The sequence below is a fragment of the Dermacentor andersoni genome, chromosome 3 (genome assembly GCF_023375885.2).
Source record: "Dermacentor andersoni chromosome 3, qqDerAnde1_hic_scaffold, whole genome shotgun sequence".
NCBI classification, from domain to species: Eukaryota; Metazoa; Arthropoda; class Arachnida; order Ixodida; family Ixodidae; genus Dermacentor; species Dermacentor andersoni.
In genome coordinates this window covers 43,950,389-43,971,256 of record NC_092816.1, presented here as the reverse complement: position 1 = coordinate 43,971,256, position 20,868 = coordinate 43,950,389, and positions in this window count along the sequence as shown.

The following is a 20,868-nucleotide window of genomic DNA, read 5'->3' as shown; positions in this document are numbered from 1 at the left end:
TTGATGTTTTATGGCGCAAGGGCCAGGTATGGCCAAAGAGCGCCATGTCTGTGGTAGTGGGTGTGCAGTGTAACTATGATTGCTATGAAATTGGTGTGACGTGGCTGTAAAGGGGCCTTAAAATATACGCTCTAAAGTGCGTAAAATATGTGTAATAAAATTATGGCGATGACGTATGACTTGTACTATGAACATATAGATGCATATAAAAAGAATGATGCGATAGGTAAAATATATCAGATTATAAGAAATGCCAGAGCACTACTACCTCCTTAGAGCCCTTGAAGCACAAGGGCCTGGAGGCATGTGCTATTCAAAACAGTTATCGCAGTGGCATCCTCTCGAGAGAGGAGGCGCTACGAATTCATGGGACTAATAACATGTAAGACCACATCTCTAATATAATGTAGCACTGTGTCTGTATTAAAAAGCGGTTCTGGACCAAGGAGCATTGCAGGATGAAGAGGAATGTGCTGTCGGTATGCTAATGAAAAATGTCTCTTTCTCTCAGATTCGGCTTGCCGACACTCCAGGAGGACGTGGAGTACGGTCAGCCTCTGCCCGCATCTACCACAGGTTGGAGGCTCACTTCCGGTGAGTAGAAAATTATGGGTGCCAAACGTGTGTCCTATTCTGAGACGACAGAATAGGACATCTGTTCGGCGCGATTTTGTAGTAGGGGGCCAGAATCCTAACTGCGGTTTTATCAGGTGGAGCTTATTATCCGTTTCCGCGTCCCACATGCGTTGCCAGTGGTCTCGCAATCTCCTTCGCAAGAAAGGTCTCAGATCTGTGACAGGCACCGCAGCGGTAGGGTTAACAGCTTGCGATGCGATTGACGTGGCCATCTCGTCCGCCAGAACGTTACCCTCGATGCTCCTATGGCCAGGCACCCAGCATATAATGATATGCTGGTTAGATCTGTACGCTTTACACAAGACGGAATATAGTTCATTAAGTACTGGATTTTTGTGTGTATAAAGTGACATCAGGCCCTTCACGACACTTAGGGAGTCTGTGTATATCGCTGACTTTTGGAGTTTTGATTTTCTTATATGTTTCACGGCAGACAGTAATGCGTAAGCCTCGGCAGTAAATATACTTGTTTCCGGGTGTAGTACATCGGATTCTGAGAAGGATGGGCCGACAGCAGCATACGACACCCCGGCATTAGACTTCGAAGCGTCTGTGTAGAACTCTGCGCAGGAGTGCTTGTGCTGGAGTTCTAGGAAATGAGTTCGTATTTCGATCTCTGGTGCGTGTTTTGTTATTTCTAAAAAGGATATGTCACATTCTACGACCTGCCACTCCCAAGGCGGTAACACCTTGGTTGGATGCATTAGGCGAAGCTCGAGGAGTGGGACATGTATCTGATCACTAAGCTCCTTCACTCGAAGTGAGAAAGGCTTTCTTACAGAAGGACGATTATGGAATAGTGTAGAGCAGGTCATATCGTTAACAGTGTTAAAACATGGATGTTGACGATTGGAGTGTATCTTTAGGAAATATGTAAGGCTGATGTAAGTTCTCTGTAGATGGAGCGACCATTCATTTGATTCCGCGTATAAGCTTTCAATCGGGCTTGTTCTGAAAGCACCAGTGGCTAAGCGGATACCTAGATGGTGGATAGGATCTAGGATCTTTAGTGCGCTCGGAGCGGCAGAGTTGTATACGACGGCACCATAGTCCAATCGTGATCGAATTAGGCTCTTATAAACATTCATCAGACACTTCCTGTCGCTACCCCATGTTGAGTGGGATAGAATTTTAAGTAAGTTCATTGTCCTTAGACATTTTTCTTTAAGATATTTAATGTGCTGTATAAAAGTAAGCTTGCAGTCTAGTATAATACCTAAAAATTTGTGTTCTTTGTTTATGGGTATTTGATGTCCACACAGTTGAACACAAGGATCGGGAACCAGGCCTCTCTTTCTAGTAAAAAGAACACAAGAGCTTTTGTGGGGGTTGATCTTAAATCCGTTTTCGTCAGCCCACTTGGAAACCTTGTTCAGGCCCTGCTGTACCTGTCTCTCGCATACTGCGAGGTTGCAGGATTTAAAGCCTATTTGTAAATCGTCGACGTATACGGAATAAAAAATGGCCGGTGGCAGTGAAGCACGTAGTGTGTTCATCTTAACAATAAAAAGAGTGCAGCTGAGCACACCTCCCTGGGGTACACCGGTTTCCTGCGTAAAAGGACGTGACAGTGCATTACCGACTTTTACTCGGAAGGTGCGGTTGGACAAATAACTTTCTATTAGGGCGAGCATATTGCCACGGATGCCCATGCCCGACAAGTCTCTCAAGATTCCGTAGCGCCACGTTGTGTCGTACGCCTTCTCCATATCGAGGAACACGGATAGGAAATATTGCTTATGTAGAAAGGCGTCGCGAATGTTTCCCTCAATGCGCACGAGGTGATCAATTGTGGACCGCCCTTCCCTGAAGCCACACTGAAAGGGATCAAGCATTTGGTTTAATTCCAGGAAATGTATGAGTCGCCGATTGATCATTTTCTCAAACAGCTTACAAATGCAACTTGTGAGGGCTATCGGGCGGTAACTTGACGCTAACGAAGGATCTTTACCTTGCTTCAGAATGGGAATCACAATCGCTTCTCTCCATGCAAGTGGAAGATATCCAGCAGCCCAAATAGTGTTAAAAAGTGCAAGTAAAGTCAGTTGTGTATCAGTGTGTACGTTCTTAATTATGTCGTACATAATTCTGTCAGGTCCTGGTGCAGAGCTCTTGCATGTGATCAAGGCAGCTCTTAGCTCGGCAATGCTAAAGGGACGGTTGTAAGGCTCATTCTCTCGACCTTTTCTTGTTAATGGCTTACGTTCTTCTGTTTGTTTGTATTTGAGAAAGGATTGTGTATAATTTGTTGGGCTTGACACGTTCTCAAAATGCTCCCCAAGTGAGTCTGCCTGGTCTTGTAGTGTATCACCCTGTGTGTTTACTAGAGGGAGTGAGTATGTTTGCCGCCCTCTAATCCTATTTACTCTGTTCCAGGCTTTGGCCTCATCCCTAAACGAGTTAATACTTGATAAAAACTTGTGCCAGCTTTCTCTTCTGGCCTGTCGGCGGGTTCGCCTGCCTTGTGACTTTACTTTTTTAAAGTTGATAAGATTTTCTGCAGTGGGAGAAGCACGTAGCAGCCCCCACGCCTTGTTCTGATTCCTACGCGCGATCCTACATTCGCTGTTCCACCACGGTACACGTGGTTTGCATGCCAAACCGCTTACTTCGGATATGCATTTTGACGCGGCATCTATTATAAATGTTGTAAGATACTCCACCGCAGCATCAATTTCTAAACAAGAGATGTCAGCCCATGAGATGCTGGTGAGAGTTCGAAATTTCTCCCAGTCGGCTGTGTCTATGTTCCACCTAGGAGCTTGTGGAGGATATTCGTTTTCTTTAGATGTTTTTATTAGTACCGGGAAGTGGTCGCTCCCGTAAGGATTGTTTGTAACTGTCCATTCGAGTTCGGGCAGTATACACGGGGAAACTAGGCTGAGGTCAATTGATGAAAATGTTCTGTTGGCGAGAGAATAATATGTGGGTGCCTTCTTATTCAGCAGGCATGCACCAGAAGAGAAGAGGAATTGTTCAACAAGACGACCTCGCGCATCTATACGAGAGTCGCCCCACAGGCTGTTGTGCGCATTGAAATCTCCAAGTACAACGTAAGGTTCTGGCAATTCATCTATGAAGGACTGAAATTCATGTTTGCTTAGTTTGTACTGTGGGGGTATATAAATCGAACAAATAGTGATAAGTTTGTTTAGCAAAACAATTCGAACCGCCACTGCTTCAAGGGCCGTTCGTAGCTGTAAATGTTGACATGCTATGCTCTTTTGGATTACTATTGCAACACCTCCCGATGATGCGATGGCATCATCGCGATCTTTGCGAAAAGTAACATGCTGTCGGAGAAAGTTTGTGTGTTTGGATTTTAAATGTGTTTCTTGTAAACACAGCACTTTTGGATTGTGTTGGTGGATCAGTTCTTGTACATCATCGAGGTTTCTAAGTAGACCTCTGACGTTCCATTGTATGATTTGTGTGTCCATATTTAATGTAAATTAGTGCTGTGTTTACGGAAACGGAAGGGATGCCTTAGATTACAGAGCCCTTTCGAGGCCCTGTAATAGGGGTTTTGTTCTTTCTGGAGCGTTCGAGGGAGCCTCGCCGCTCCTTAGGCGCTTGGTGCGCCTTGAGGATGGGTGTAGTGTCCATTGCCTCTTGTGAGGCGCCGGACACGTGCTCTTGCGAGCGAACGGTTTTCAGGGGGAGTCCCGCCTTGGAGGGCAAGACCCCTGCGCCCACCAGCCCGGAGGTCGATGGGGCTCCCTGAGGGATTTGGCTGCGCTGGCCGTTGCCAGCGCTGGAGGGGGCCTCGGAGGTTGGGGCAGCCTCGGCTGCGCCCACCTTCGGGGTCGATGGCTCCACCTGCTCGGTTGGCGGAGCAGCGCTAGCTGCAACCACCGTGGGGGCAGATGGCGTGACTGCCGACTCACTGACTGTGGGTCGGACAGCCGCCGGAGGCCGTTGTGACGCTGCCCCCTGACGCGCCACATCGGCAAAGGTTTTCTTTGGCAGGTATACTACCCGCCTTCGTGCCTCTTTGAACGATATATTCTCTTTTACTTTTATAGTCACAATTTCTTTTTCCTTCTTCCAGGAGGGGCACGACCGCGAGTACGCGGCGTGGTCCCCGTCACAGTTTACACAGTGTAGAGAGTTCTTACATGCTTCAGTGGCGTGTTCAAGGGCACTGCATTTGGCGCATGTTTGGCGGCCTCGGCAGCTCTGCGAGCTGTGGCCAAAACGTTGGCATTTGAAACATCTCAAGGGATTCGGCACATACGGCCTTATACGAAGCTTGATGTACCCGGCCTCGATTGACTCGGGCAGGACACTGGAGTTGAAGGTGAGTATTAGGTGTTTAGTCGCAATTTCTTTTCCGTCTCGCCTCATCTTGATTCTTCTGACATTTATGACATTCTGTTCGCTGAAGCCCTCCAAGAGCTCAGCCTCAGTCAGCTCCAATAAATCATCATCGGAGACTACGCCACGCGTGGTATTCATGGTACGATGAGGAGTTACTGTTACTTTGGCGTCACCAAATGAATCTAGATTGGGTAGATTTTCATATTGTTTCTGGTTGCGGAGCTCCAAGAGGAGATCGCCGCTTGCCATCCTGGATGCTTTATAACCTGTACCAAAAACTTGGGTAAGAGACTTGGACACGAGGAATGGAGAGATTGTTCGCACGGGTTTGCCTGGTGTTTCAGAGTGCACTACATGGAAACGAGGAAAGGTTTCTTTTTGGCGGGCAAAAAATTCAAAGACATCATCGGTGCGCCCCCTCTTGAGGGAGCGTTCAGGTAATGTGGGGAAAGAAGAAGCCATAAGAGATTGTAATTTCGGCAGTAACGCCAGCCACCCACCGTGGAGTCCTACAAGGGGACGCTGCAGGATCCGTAAAACACGGCCTGCAAACGCCAGCAGTACGTTACCACTATAACCAAATACGAAATAACCTAGGTTGGCTATTCACACAAGGTTAACCCTTGCTGCCTGGAAAAATTGGAAGTAAGTGGAAGCTAGGAGAAGACAGGAAAGATAAAAAGTGAGAGAAAGACGAAGATTAGAGGAAGAGAGAGACAGGAAAAGGCAACTACCGATTTCCCCCGGGTGGGTCAGTCCGGGGGTGCCGTCTACGTGAAGCCGAGGCCAAAGGGGTGTGTTGCCGCCGCCGAGGGGCCGTAAAGGTCCAAACACCCGGCATTGGCTCAACCCCCAGGATCCTCTTTTCCCCGGACACGGCTAAGCCGCGCACGGCTACACGCGGGAGGGTCCAACCCTCGTGTGCTCGGGTCCGTGGTGTCGCAACACACCAAACGCCTGCTTGCGCAGACGCCCCTGCGGGGCATGTATGTATGTATGCATGTATGTATGTATCACATATTGGACAAGTTTTCCTTCCAACGTTCGTAACCTGGACGGCAGCGTCTCAGATGCTTCAAGCTGCCGGTTTCGGCGTGCAGGGCGAGCAGCGTGCTTCAGCGGGGAAGCAACGCACCTCGGCTGACCCGGCCCGTCAACAGAGCGGCGCATTGTTCGCGCGAAAAAAAAAAATGGCGGCATCCCAAAACAGGCTCGCGCTCGCGACGTTCGCCATGTTCGCGCAAGCGGCGTGTTTGTACGAACGCTTCATTTACAACTGTCGTGCAGCTCGGCTAAGCGACCACAGGAAGCAGCAACACCGGTAGGCAACACTCGTTGGCAACGCCGGTAGGCAACTGCAGGGTTCCATCCCGCGAGGCCAGTCATTAGGCAGTGCGTACTACTCCCCATACGGTTGGCGAGCGGACGGCATGATTTGGCGTTTTTTTCCGCCCTAATGGAACACGCCAGCAGCGAGTTTCATTTTAATCGCCGTTAGGGCAAGCGCAGCAGCGAAGGGCTGCTTCGTTCAAACAAAATAAATAACTGCAAACGTGGGGCAGCTTCGCTGCAGAGCTCATTTGAGCGCCAGAGAAGTTTCAAGGCCAACACTCACTGGGATCTGTTTATGCATTGTGAGCGTCGGCATTTGGAGCACCAAGTAGATTGCAACGATGTGTCACGCGAGCAGGATACACGAGGCAATTTCACAGATGCGTGTTACACCAAAGTTTTTTTTTTTTTAAATGAAGATATGCTTTCAATAGCATAGAATAGCTACAGACAGTAAGGCAGACAGTAAAACTTCATCTCAGATCTCAGAACAAAAAAGAAACTTCTGTATATTCAAGGCATTTGTTAGAGCTCACGCGAAGCGAAGGTTTAATTAAGCGGTTAATGAATTCCGTACAATTAATGGTGGTGCATACATTTGTGCAAGGCGAAAGCCTTTCTAGGCTCATGGTGAAGTTTGTGTCAGCAGACCTGACCGCCGGAGTGTCCGCAGAAGCGTCATCACGCCATATAAAGACAGGTTAAAGAATGAAAAGTGATTGATAGTGACAGTTAGTGAATGATAACGTTATAATAGAGATTTGTAGAGGTTAATAAATAGCAACTAGTAATGACTAATAATGACTACTAATTACTTGTAATGACTACTAATGACTCCGAAATGACTAATATGTCAACGACTGCTTCTGATGACCAGAATTGTTTAGAAATGACTAGAAATGTCTAGTAATAAATAGTAATCACTAAAATACTATTAAAGACATGTAATGGCTACAAATGACAACGAAATGGCCAATATGTCTAACGACGGCTTGTAACAACCACAATTGATTACAAATGACTGATAATGCTTAGTAGTGAGCAGTAATGACTAAAAGAACAGAAAGAAAAGAGGTAAAGAGAAAGAGGCGAATGATAAGAGGAGGAAGAGAAGGCTTTCGCTGTTCACCTCTTAAGAGAGATCTTAAGAGACCCTGTAATTTATTTCGTCCTATGCAACGCGTGAGCTCCGACAACCGTTATGATTATGAACGGCGGAGGTCGCAATTTATATGTAATTTCCATTGGCACGTACATGGAAATGCATTTGAGGGTTCTAGAACGATTGTGCTACGGTGGAACATAGCCATTCTAGAGTACAGTCTACAGGATTAGAGTCTACAGGATTAGCCACGAATGGGAACACGCTCAGCGGTACGTACTGAACGGACGAACTGTGCGAAATGACGGAATTCGAAGAAGCTCCTGAATATGAAGCGCTTTTACAGCGAAGCAGTATACTTCTAGCCCCTTCAATGCATTTGTCGTGTCCGTGGTCAAATATGTGGACCGATCCCGGAGGTAGTGCAATATCGGGCCAACCCGCGGTCAAGCATCAAGCACTCCGACTTTTAATAATAATAATAATAATAATAATAATAATAATAATAATAATAATAATAATACTCAAATGTGTTTATTAAAGTACCCTGGAACAACCTCGAGGCTCTTGATGCTGGCGCACGCGGCATAACAATGCACAAGAAAAACAGTGCATGCCCACACATTTATTCACTCGTGCGCACACATAAAAGAGATTAATGTCGCGAATATAGCTTTTAACAGAGCATAAAATGTGTACAAAAAGGCAATACAAAGCAAAAGCTGAGAAACAGGAAAAGATTACAGAATGACGGTAAACAGGCGAGAGTTTTAGTTGAATCATTGAAATTCCTCTGCAAATCCTTTCACGAAAATATTAAGATTAGACATGAAGATATCCCGGCACTCTGAATGGGCGTTATATGTCGACTGCACTCTAGATAGAGGGTCACAGAAATCGCAAGGCTGAAAGGCGCGCTGATTCCTTGTTCCTTTCTGCGTAATGTAAAGCGCACTAAAGAAAGCCACAGTTCACAGTTTTACCTACAAGTACCGCCACAACCACGGAGGCGTACTTAAGAACTGGAAGGCACACGTTTTTATACAAAGTTACAAATGTCCTAGTTTGTTAGAAGTGTCTCCTCACTTGACATACTGTGCCGAGCGTTCGAAGTGCAGGCTTCCTCGTCTGTTGAGCGCGGGGCGAGAAACTCGGAGAGCTGTCGAAGTACCCTCCAAGGTCCTTCGTTCCCTGGGCTCTTGGCAGGAGAACGTCTTTAACGCTACAGGGAAATAAGGTCCTGTTAGTCTTCCGCGTGAAGCTTACAATTGTCGTTTTTGGTGCATTTATGGCCGACCTCTTTCCAATGCACCATGACGCGAAATTTGCAATGTCCTACGGAAGCGCGGCGCGATCATCAAAATTATTTTACCGCTTTGAAAAGTTTCGCGTCGTCAGCATATAACAAAATTGAAGAGTTTTGAATGAGTGCCCAAACGTCGTTAATAAACGGCGAGATAAGGGGGGAGCCCAGGACAGACCCTTGAGGAACTCCCTTTGTAACCGCATAAAGTTCTGACGACTGACAATTTACGCTAACGTAGCAGTACCGGTCCCGTAGGTAGCTTCTTATCAGCGCTGTGACAGAGTGGTGCAGATCAAGTTGCGTAAACGTTTCAAGGGGTATTTTGTGGCATACAACATCAAACGCCTTACTGATGTCAACATGCATGACATCCACCTGTTCTGTCTTGTACACTGCTTGAGAGACATGCACCATGAAGCTAACGAGGTCGGTAGTTGTGGAGTGCCCCATTGAGCGCATTATTGAGACATTATTGAGTGCAGAGTCGACTCGAATAATTTATATGCTGTGCACAGGTGAGAAATAGGCCTGTAGTTACTCGCAGCAGTTTTTACCCCTGACTTAAAGACGGGAACGACCCGCGCTGCTTTCCAAGCCTTTGGGAATGTGTTCGTTTTTAAAGGAGAATTAAAAATACAGTAAGCACTGGAACAAGCAAGGACCCGCGCGTCATAATCGAAGCAAGTGGAATGTCGTCAGGACCACGCGAAAAATACGGTTTTAAGCGTTTGATGCTATTAAAAACTAGTTCCTCTGAGACCGATAGACTTGGGTCCAGGGAAGGCTGATTGGAAAGCTCACTAACTCCGATAATATAAGAATAGTAATTGGCACGCGTCGAAGCGTGGCGCGAGCACTGATATCTTCTCTAGACAAATATCGGTGCTCTGGCTGCCTCACAAAAATACGAAACGACGGCTACAAAAGCGAAAATGTGAGCCAAGTGGACGCGTGCTGGCGCGTCTTGTATGTTCCAACCGCCATTCCTCGCGAGGCACGGCAAACGCAAGGGGCGCAGGCGTGAGATGTCGTGTGGCGGCAAGCGTACGTGTAATTTGTTCTTTACTATTAACAGAGTGTGTCGGAAAGATGTAATGGGTACGCCACCCGTATTGAAGGAGAACCAGTACCGAAAAGAAAGCGAAAAAAAAATGTGCGAAACACTGTTCACAATAATATCCTACTATTATGCGTACGTTGTCTCTATAAAAAGAACGCAGTCATGATTAAGTAAAAAGAAACATGCTTGATATTAAACTTGTTAGGAACTCTACTAGAGCTTAACAGTTGTCGGAAGCGCTAATGAAAACTTTGATCGAAATAGAGAATGTTACTTTGAGCAGGTAAGGGGGTCTCTTCTTATGACTTCCAACCGTTGTTGCACTTCCAACTTTGGCTCCGAAGCAAGAGCTTCACCAATGCTTTTCAGGACCTGAGGACTCGGACATTACTTACGTGGAAAACGTGCTGAGTTTCGTTTCTTACATGTTATCGTACCGGTGGAATTGTGCCGTGATTGCGACTCAGTGTTCGTATCGTCTCTTGTCGAAATAAACTTTTTCTAAACACACAGGACCTAGCGACTGCGGTCACCCAGGCAGATCTCAAAGTTTCTGCATAAGAAAGAGCACGGAACAAGCGTTTCTACCGACGCCCCTGCGTGTTCCACGTCGGGGACGTCCACCTCTCACGCCATGGCGCCTACAGCGTCATGGACTCCCTCGAAGGCCCACGTCTTCGATGTTGTTGTCCCTACGGGGAATGGTAGTCTTTTTCTTTCTCTATGGAATGGTCCCGAGACCGTCGTCGACGCGACGGCCTCAATAGTTGGCCTCTCTGAGGTCTACTGCGTTCAGCACATGGGAGGCCTCAACTTCCAAGTCACCGTCAAGAGCATGGCTTCCATGACTAATCGTTGATGCTGGCTGCCTCGTCATCGGTGGCGAGCGTTGTCCCGTCGTTCCCGTCGGCCCGCAGGTAACCAACGTAACCTGCCTCTTTTTGCCGTCCTTCGTTCCGAACGAAGTCCTCGTCCAGGCACTATCACCATACGGCAAGGTTCTGTCTGTCAACGCTGGTCTTATGAGCGGATGACGTGGCGTGCTCACGGGCACACGCTTCGTGCGTATGGAAATGAGTACTACAACCCCGGTCCCAAATTATCTGCGAGTGTCTGGTCATCGTGTTACGTTTGACTACCGCGGTTTGCAACGCGTGTGTCGTCGGTGCGGCTCCAGCGACCACTACCGTGCACAGTGCACCGCAGCATTCTGTGGCCGTTGTGGTGTCCATGGCCATGAGAGCGACGGATGTGACCGTCCTTGTCGGCGTTGCGGGGATGGTCACTCTACGGTCGCCTGCCCTGTGCGGCGTTCATACTCAGACGCTGCTACTGGAGCCTTTCCCCCCTTACCGCCGGCGTCAACTGCGGTTGCGACTGCGCCTGACGCCGTAACCAAAGAAATTGCACTGACACCGCATGAAACAGCGTCAAGAAATGAAAAAGAAGAGGCATGCAGCTCGAGAAGTCACAACGCGCCATTTTCGCCGGCCTCCTCTACTGAAAAAGAAGACCGTGACGTGGCGGATCGCAACACGCCATGTTCGCTGGCCTTCCAAGCAGCGAACGACACGCGTGCTGTGGCCGAAAGCGCCTCCACTTCGGCTGCTACCATCACTCCTCCTGATCGCAGCAAAGATTTAAACGCAGATAAAACACCTGACCATGCGATTACTACAGTCGATATACCCGCGAAATCTGCTGTGGCTTCATCCGCCTCAATTGCATCTCCTGCAACGGCGCAACCATTACATCTGAATGAGCCTCCAGCTACCGAAGTTGTCGGCGAAGATGAAATCAATCCCGCCGCCCTACCGCTACCGACATCAACCTCATCAGAAAACAGCTTCAGCCTCGGAGTTGATAGCAGCGTTGGACTCTCGCCAAGCCTGGATGAACTCGACATAGAAATGGCGGCCCCACGAGACGTAAAGCGCGCTCATGCGTCAGCCTCTGGCTCAGACGGCGGCCCAGATCGCCGTGCCGAGTTACAGCTGCCCAAAAAACCTCGGCCTTCTTCGAGAGGGTCGAAGAAGTGATGCGTGCACTGCTTAACCCCTGGACTTGTTCCCGGGGCGCCGACTTGAACAACACGACCAGGTTCTGTTTAGTGATACCTTTAATTAAATATGGCTGACACCCTGAGGATTATTTCATTAAATGCACAAGGGTTCCGAAGTCCCGTAAAACGAGCCGAAGTTATCAGCGTGGCCCGCGCAAAAAAATGTGACATACTGTGTTTAGAAGAAACAAATTTTTTCACCATTGGACATGTCCTTACTTTCAAACGCACTTTTAACCTAGACTGTTGCTTCTCCTTCGCGACATCACGATCCAGCGGAGTTGGTATTATTATTTTCAACAGAGCTCTCTTACGAGATCATCATGTCTTTTATGATGGGACTGGGCGAATATTGGCATTTGATTGTGTACTATCTTCATTTAGGTTGCGGATTTTGTGCATATATGGACCCGCGCAGGCCATTAAGTCCAATGATTTTTTTCGTGACCTGGACGTGTATTTCCTTGACGGTCGTCACGTGGTGCTTGTTGGGGATTTTAACTGCGTCTTAGACACGCGAGCAGATGTGCAAGGCCCGGGCTGGTGTCGCCCTGATTGGAACGCACGGGAGTTGCGTCGCCTCGTCCAGCATTTTTCGTTGCTCGATACATATAGACTTTTTCATGGTTCTTTATTTTCCTGGACCTGGCGACGCGGTGCGTCGTCAAGCAGCTTAGACCGTGCCTATGTTCCAAGCAGTTTAGCTCAGTATGTCACCCGGTCTGATGTCATAACGTTACCTTCATCCCCTGTTTATATTTCCGATCACAAACCAGTTTTACTTGAAATTCGCTTCCCTGCTTCCTCATCAGTAAAACCTTGGCGTCTAGACATCCGCGTTCTACATGACGCGCTCTCGCGCTCTTGTTTGTCAAGAGCCTTGGGCGCCTCTGTTTCTAGATCTGACCGAGAGTCATGGGATGCGCTCAAGGTGCAGTGGCGTCTGCACTGTTCAGTTGAAGGACGTGCACTCAGACGACGTATGTCAGAAGAACTGGCGGATACTGCCACGAAGCTCCGCATCGCCCTTCGGGTCAATCAACTGACTCCGTTGATGCAGTCATGGCAGCGTAAGCTACGGAGGCGTTTCCAACGCCTCATCGCGGCGTCGTCTTTGTCAGCTGTTGCTTAGCGATGCAGACGTAATCCGTGTGCACACCCCGAAGTTCTGCGCTTTTCAAGAAACTCGCTTTTTAGACAGCCGAATGCATTCGATTCTGCGGCCCCAAGAGCACTTCCTGTTACACCACCTCCCACGCGTGATTATTCACTCTTTGTAACGCATTTTGAAAACATGGCGCGTACGATCACGCAAATAGATTCTGGCTCTCAAGGATTTCATACATTGCTTAGTGGGCTGCCTCAGGTTCCACCTGAGGTAGCTGACCATCTTTGTGCACGACCATCAGCCGAGGAAGTGAAGGCAGCATTATCTTCCATGAAGCGTGGCTCGGCCCCAGGGCCGGACGGGTTACCCGTTGAGTTTTATCTAACGTTCTGGGAAGATATTGGTGCCACTTTCGTATCTGTTATCAGCCAATGCTTTGAGAACTTTGATTTCCCGCTTAGTTTTCGGGACGGTCGTATTGTGCTAATCCCTAAACACGATCCGTCATCAGTTCGTCCAGAGGAATGGAGGCCAATCACGCTTCTCAACGTTGACTACAAAACCTTCACAGCTGTTTTCACCCGGCGCTTGAGAAGCCTGATGCCTTCCCTAATAGGACACCATCAGGCATGCTCAGTCCCTGGCAGAGAGATACACAGTCTTTCGTTCGTTACGCGTGACATAATGACATACACGCTCACCAGGTCGGCACGTGGTCTCTTAGTTTCACTAGATCAAGAAAAGGCATTCGATCGCCTCGAACATAACTACATTTTTAATGTACTGACCTCGTTCGGCTTTTCGTCAAATTTTGTTGAACTTATTAGGAATACCTATTCAAATATCCGAAGTATATTGTTCCTTGATGGTCGAGAAAGTGCACCGTTTCCCGTTACTCGTGGCGTTCGTCAAGGGTGCCCTCTATCCCCAGTACTCTTTGTGCTCAGCCTTGAACCATTTCTGCGCTCAATAGTGAGAGACCCTTACGTATGCGGTCTCCCACTGCCTGGTAGCGGTGTTGTGAAGGTGACAGCCTTCGCCGATGACATCACATTATATCTCAGGAATGAAGATAGCTTAACCCGTAGCCTCCGAATTTTCACTGCGTACGGAAATATTTCAGGTGCTGCGCTAAATTTTTCAAAATGTCGTTATTTTTTCATTGGTTCACCACTGACACACCTAAGTCCCCTTTTCCGTCTTCAAAAGAGCGATTCTCTTCGCATTTTAGGCCTTGACTACACTTCTAATGGCATATCAGACTCTGTGTGGCTCTCAATTCTTGAAGATGTAAGGCGAAATATTGAAGAGGTTCAAGGGTATGATTTACCCCTATCAGAAAGAAGGTACTTAGCGCAGTCTGTATTTTGCGGCCGAGTGTGGTACGTTTGTCACGTCGTACAGCCACCATTACGGGTTACTAGGTCCTTGCAGTCCCTTCTTGGTGCCTTCTTCTGGTCGGGCCGTACTGAACTGGTCTGTCGCGCGGCGCTTGGGCAACCACGCTCTCGCGGTGGGTTTGCCTTCCCATCCGTGTCCATCCGCTGCCGGCTGCTTGCTCTGCGATTTCTGCTCCGTCTGTTACAGCATGATCAGTGTCCAGCGCGTGAACTCGCTTGCTATTTCCTTGGCACAAAAATTCGCTACATGTTACCGGGCGTACACTTAAATCGCGGACCACAAGTGTTAAACGCACCTACATTTTACTGTACGGCCGTGGCATTTTATCGCCACATACAACAGGTATGTCCTGATGCAGACGTTCTCCAAAACCGTGTAGTAGATACTATGTCAGCCTTACTGCTTCCTCTAGTTCCCCCAGCGCGCCTCGCACGTTCAAATAATGTGTCGTGGGATGCGATAACGGCATCATTCCTGCCTGGCCACCTACGCGACTTCATGTGGCGTCTAGGGTGGCAAGTGCTTCCAACTCGGGACAGGCTTGAGCGGTGGGGCGTTGTCCCATCTTCGCAGTGTCCCAATTGCCCCCTTCAAGAATCCAATAAACATGTACTGCTGCAATGCGTCGTTGCCAGGATATTTTGGAGGGCCGTGCATACTGGATTTCGTGGCCTTGGAGTTAACCGCTTTATTACGTCTGGTCGCTGCTCACGTGGCCGCTTCGCGCGACTTTTAATTGCTGTGGGGGCCTTCTGTCTATGGCGTAACCGGTGCGAGGCAGTTGCCACGGGACGTCGTCACCGCGCTCTGTTTCCACTTATGGGGAGGCTCTACTCTGAGCTACTGTCGTTTCTGTCGGAGGAGTTGTTCTTCCTTGGAGAAGAAGAGTTCCTTCGACAATGGTCATGTCGTTTCCTGTCGGTTGCTGATGGACGCGTATGGCTGAATTTTCGTCCAGCCTGGTTCTTGTAGCCAGACTATCAGAGGTATTCAATTAATGCACATAGAATGCAGGTGCCCGTGATTTCTGTGTGTGTGTCCTCTCGTATACATGATCATTTTTGTATATACACATCTCGTGCACATCACTTCAAAATTGTGTAAAGTGTTCTATCACATCATCACTGTACACAACCATTGTGTACACTATATATATTAAAAATCATTTTGTACATGTGGCATTTAGTTTATGTGTAACTGTTCCTTTCCGTGGGTATATGTGTTTATATGTTAGTGCGTGAGGACTCGGACATTACTTACGTTGAAAACGTGCTGTGTTTCGTTTCTTACATGTTATCGTCCCGGTGGAATTGTGTCGTGATTATGACTCAGTGTTCGTATCGTCTCTTGTCGAAATAAACTTTTTCTAACCAAAGGAGTTCTGCTGTATCTTTCAGTTTCCGCGGAAGATTACATATTCTGCTGACTTCCCTGCGTGCTACGCGTCAGGTACGTCCACCTGTGATGCCACGGCGCCTACATTGTCGTGGATTTTCTCAAAGAACCAAGTCTTCGACGTTGTTCTCCCTACGGAGAATGGTGCTGAGACCGCCGTTGACGCCACGGCCTCAGTAGTTGGCCTGTCTATGTCTACGGCGCCCAGCACATGCGATGCCTCAATTTCCAAGTTTCGATGGTGGCTGCTTTTTCCACGGTGGCGAGCGTTGTCAGTTCGTTCCCGTCGGCCCGGGAGGAGAAGCTAAAGGGGCGTTTGGGAATGTGAAAGCACTCGCATCGCGCTTCGCACTTTCATGTTTCTTTTTCTTAAAATATGTCGGTGTGCTTTAGGGTATGCCTATGAGCCGACACTATGTGTTGATGTTGTATGTAGAAATTAGTTTTTTTTTTCATTACGCAGGATAGGAGTTGCGTTTACTCGCACTATACTTATTTGACAGTCAGCATACAGAATGATTGGAAGTCGCAGGGAGAGGCCTTCTTCCTTACAGTGGACATAAAATAGGTTGATAATGTTGTTGTTGTTGATGATGATGATGATGATACAGAATTTATATAAGCCCGTCATGGCAGGCTTACATGCTGGGAGCTGCATTCAGCGCGCTGATAAGCTTCGTATATACTGACACGTGTACTCATTTGTCCTTTCTTCCTGGGACTGTGTAACCCGCTAACCCAATGTTGTCGCTCAGCGCAATACGTGTCTGCATGCTTTGGAACTTACTTGAATTTCAGCGTTGATTCTATCTGTTGGGTATGTTCTCGTCGAACTTTGTATAATCACATTATATGCTCGACAGAATTATGTAGTGCTTTCCGGGAGAAACGTAGATGCCAGAGATTACGCTGGAACGTTCGACGAGTCACGTATAAAAAAAAGAAAACGACGCGCTTGAAACGCAGAACTACATTTTCGACGATCGCCGACTGCGCTCGCCACTGTCGTTCGGCTTCGAGTGTAATCGGTATTTGTGGGCATAGGCTCAGCCAATCAAAAATTAAAAGGCACTTAGTTATCCTAACGTGAATGAAAGTGAAAGCATCGCCACTACCGTGCGATGGCTATGCTCTTTCAGTCGTCTTGACTTACCTTCACCTTAGTTGGCACCAAAGGTCGTGGGTTTGACTCCCACTAAAGGTTTAGGATTCGACCGCCACCAAAAGTCGTGGGTTCGACTCACACTATAGGTCGTGGGGTCGAGTCCCTTAATAAACTCTCTTCTAGTTAGCTGTGCCTTAATTAAATTCGCCTTAATTACCACCGAAAGTCGTGGGTTCGACTTCCCCCTATGGTCGAGGGTTCGTAGCCTTTTTGGACCATCCTGTGGTCATGCCAACGCGGGATTTTCGGCCTCGTGAGCCGCATAATGCTTTCGCATTACAAGGTTTCGGGATTCACACTTTTCCTACTGAGTTCTTCCCTGTCGGTACAACGTGATATCTTGTGGAGGTGCTTCGTTGTGTAACAGAAAGCCCCTGTATGCCCGAACCGTTAGGACATCGTCAACGTCGCCACGGACGATCGAGATAACCGCAGGCTGCAAAGATTACCGCCGGAGCAAGGACTTCTACCGGAGACTTCCAGGACGATCAAGGCCAAGCCAACAGCCGAAACAACAGCCTCCGTGTCTGCAATCGTCGTGCAATAATCCAGGGAGCCACGAAAGCTGGCGGGAGACATTCGATAGGGTCGCGACGTTCAACAACTGGAACTCTCAGGAATAATTGCGTCTTGTGTATTAATCCTTGCAAGATACCCCCAGTACGTGGGCCGCTATCTTGTACACGTTCGAAAAGCCGACGTTCGATTTCGCCTCACGCGATTGGACTAGATTGGCCTAGGCCGCGATATCGGCGCAGCCTGGACAATCGCGCGAGGCGAAATCGAACGTCGGCTTTTCGAAAGTGTACAAGGTAGCGGCCCTGGTTTCAGAACCGAGAGTCGACACTAGTGACATGGAACCTATTTCGCAACGGCTTCTTACAGAACTTTACGAGCGGCGTGCACAAGGAAATGGCGGAAGCTCTGCTAGAAGTCCGAGTGCAGCTCACCAACGAGGACGTCGCCGTTTACACGGAGGAAACGACCCGTCTGTTCTGCCATGCCGACCCGAATATGTCTGGGAATAAGAAAGTTCATTTTCTCATGCGGGTAGTGAGGCAAGAACTCTTCGCCGGATTAATTCTCAGCGGAAGCCGCAGCCACCGAGAAGACGCTAGAGAAGCGCAGTAGTCAATACCATCGCCATCTGCTTGTGCCGAAGTGCGAGATCCAAGCTCCTGGCCCCGACGACTTGCGCGAGGTAATCCGAACGATTGTGTGTGAGGAGCCACAGAGGATGTTCCCAAGGCCTCAGCCTCAGGTGGCCTCGATCGCTGACGGGGTGCGAGAAGAAATCCAGCGGTCATTGGGAGTTCCCAAAGTGCAGCCGGAATCACCACAGCCCCAGCCTGAAGCGATGACCTACGCCGCCGTCGCTCACCTTCAGGTCCCGTCTACACACCCGTGCAGGACCCGGTCACGTCGCAATTCCATCGCCAACTTCTGCCACCGCCGGCTCCAGCCCTCCGGTCAGTGAGCCCGCGCAACGCCCCAGCAAAGACGGACGTACGGCGCGCTCCGGACCGCCGGCTGCTCTGGCACCACTGCAGAGAAGCTGGCCACGTGTACCGACGGTGCCCATACCGCCAGATGGGACGACAAAGGTTCGCCATCAACTCTCTGCATGGCGAGCGACCACGTAACATTGCCGACTATATCGCCGCAACGCAGTGAAAACCCCGACGTCCCTCCCGTTCGCCTTCCCCAGGACTCTACATGTCACCGCAGCCCCCTCAACCGTACACAGGGCCAGTCCGTGACCAGTCCGCTAGCCCATATCTGGAAAACTATAAGCAGCAACCGATGGAGGTGCAGGTGCTGTTCGTCGAAATGCCGAAGATCCGTCGCCGACGACGAAGACGCCGATAAGACCTTCTCGGCGAAGATGCAACGGCACTACGACACCCGAACGAAGCCTCGAAATCAAGAAAACGCCGCCTAAAGTAAACATGATGGCCTGACGTAACATCACGAGGACAATGCGACGTGGCCGTGACCCGACGTCGCGCCCTAACTGCAACGCGAAACAAAGAAACACCGACCTCGACGTGCTTCTCGACGGTCACGCAGCGACCGCTTTAATGGACGCAGAATCCGACTACTTCGTCATGAGTGGATTTTTCGCCGCCCAGTTGAAGAAGGTTACTTAAGACTGCATGGGACTTAAGACTGCATGGGAAGGCCCTCAAGGACACCTGACAACGCCGACTGGAATGTGCACGGCAAGATATAGAATTGATGACCGTAATGACAACGGGACATCTGTGACAATATATCCCCAGATATAATGTATCGGCAGGAAAGAGGCAAAGAACGCTTCACTAAAAAAAAAAAAAAAAAAAAAAAAAACGAAGAAAAATAGGAGTAGGAATAATGCAATCACTGGCATATTTCTTCTTTTACAGCTATTCACCTTTTCTTTGTAACGCAGCAATCTACTTCCTTTTCTTTTTGCGTTATACATACACTGGCATTCTTTCAGGAGGAATTATATTTATATTTAAATAGAAAAATAATCGAAAGCGCAACTCACATTTTGTTGCGCAATGATTGAACAATATTTCTTCTGCGTACTCGAACAATAATCATAGGAGTGGCGTGTGTAGTGTAAGAGGAGTCATCAGTCATTGTTCATTGCGACTAGGTTCTCAGTAGAGCATAGAAGCGGGATCTTCTGAATAGTTCTTAAATGTGTTAAAGAAGAAAAAAAAAAAACATAAAGGAACAAAAATATGCGTGAGTCAGTGAACTGATCGTAGAAAAAGAAAGGCTAAAAAATTAAAGCAGGGAAGTACACAGGTATATCTGGCGTTTGGTTTAGCATGCAATGCTGGAACCACAGAAAAGAAAAAAAGAAAACAAGAAAAAGCAGTCCAAGAAGAAAATAAATGGTCGGAGATGGAAGACAATGCTTGCACAAGGTCGGGGGGGGGGGGGGGGTGCAGCGAATGGGAATCTTCACTTTCCTCTGAGCCACGGTTACCACGAGCAAGAGAGAGAAAGAGATCAAAGAAAGAAATGAAAGAAGACGAGCAAGGCACCCAATGGTCCACGTATAGTCGCCCTCCCCTCAACGTCCATCCTGTGGAAACGCCAAGACGTTTGATCATTTTTTTTCTTAATCTGCCGCCGTTGACAATCCTTAAGAACAGAGGCGTTCTTCAAAGTACCGTTTCGTCAACTTAGAATAAATTTCCATTACGGCCATTTCTTTCTCTAGCCTTCTTTCTTAGACGCTGCCATAGGTATACTACCTCAGCCGTCCGGAAATTTCACAGCGAAGCTGTTTACTTGACTATGAATGAGTCGTATGCGTGATCTCGTAGAGGGGGGGGGGGAGGTGAATCTGGGCTGGCTAACGTCCGTAAAGGAAACAAAAAAGATGGCGGTGCTGCGTTGTCTCGAAGGGGGGGGGGGTGTGAGGTTATCTGGATTGGCCAATGTCCGTAAAGTGAACAAAAAAGATAACGAACGATAGCACGGCGGAGAAGAAAGAAAGGACGTGGGATTTCACCGCGCGCCGCACCTGCGCAGTGGTGAGAGTACACCCGCGCTAGCCACCGTTGCTGGTGGCTGCGTCTGCTGTCGTCTGCTGCCGTCTGCCCTCAATACAACGGCGCGGCAGTTGTGGCGGTAAGACACAGGAATGTGTGCAGCGGTAGCCGCCGCAGTGTGCAAGGTCCGGATTGTGCGATGCAGGGGTAGGCCGTTGCAAACAGCTGCAACTCCAACAAAACTGGGAAAAGTGGGAAGACCGCGCGTTGTGCGCACGGCTGAAGAACGAGCCGAGTACGAGGAGAGGCGTCGACAGCAGAGACGCGACCGTAACCTACGACAACGGGCCCGTGCGAAAGCGGAGAATGCGGCCATTGACTTTGCCTCCGAAGAACGTCAGCAGAGCAGATGCGAGACTCCAAATCGTCGGCGTCAAGCGCAAGCTACCGATGAAGATCGCGCACTGGAGGCCACTCATAAGCGTCA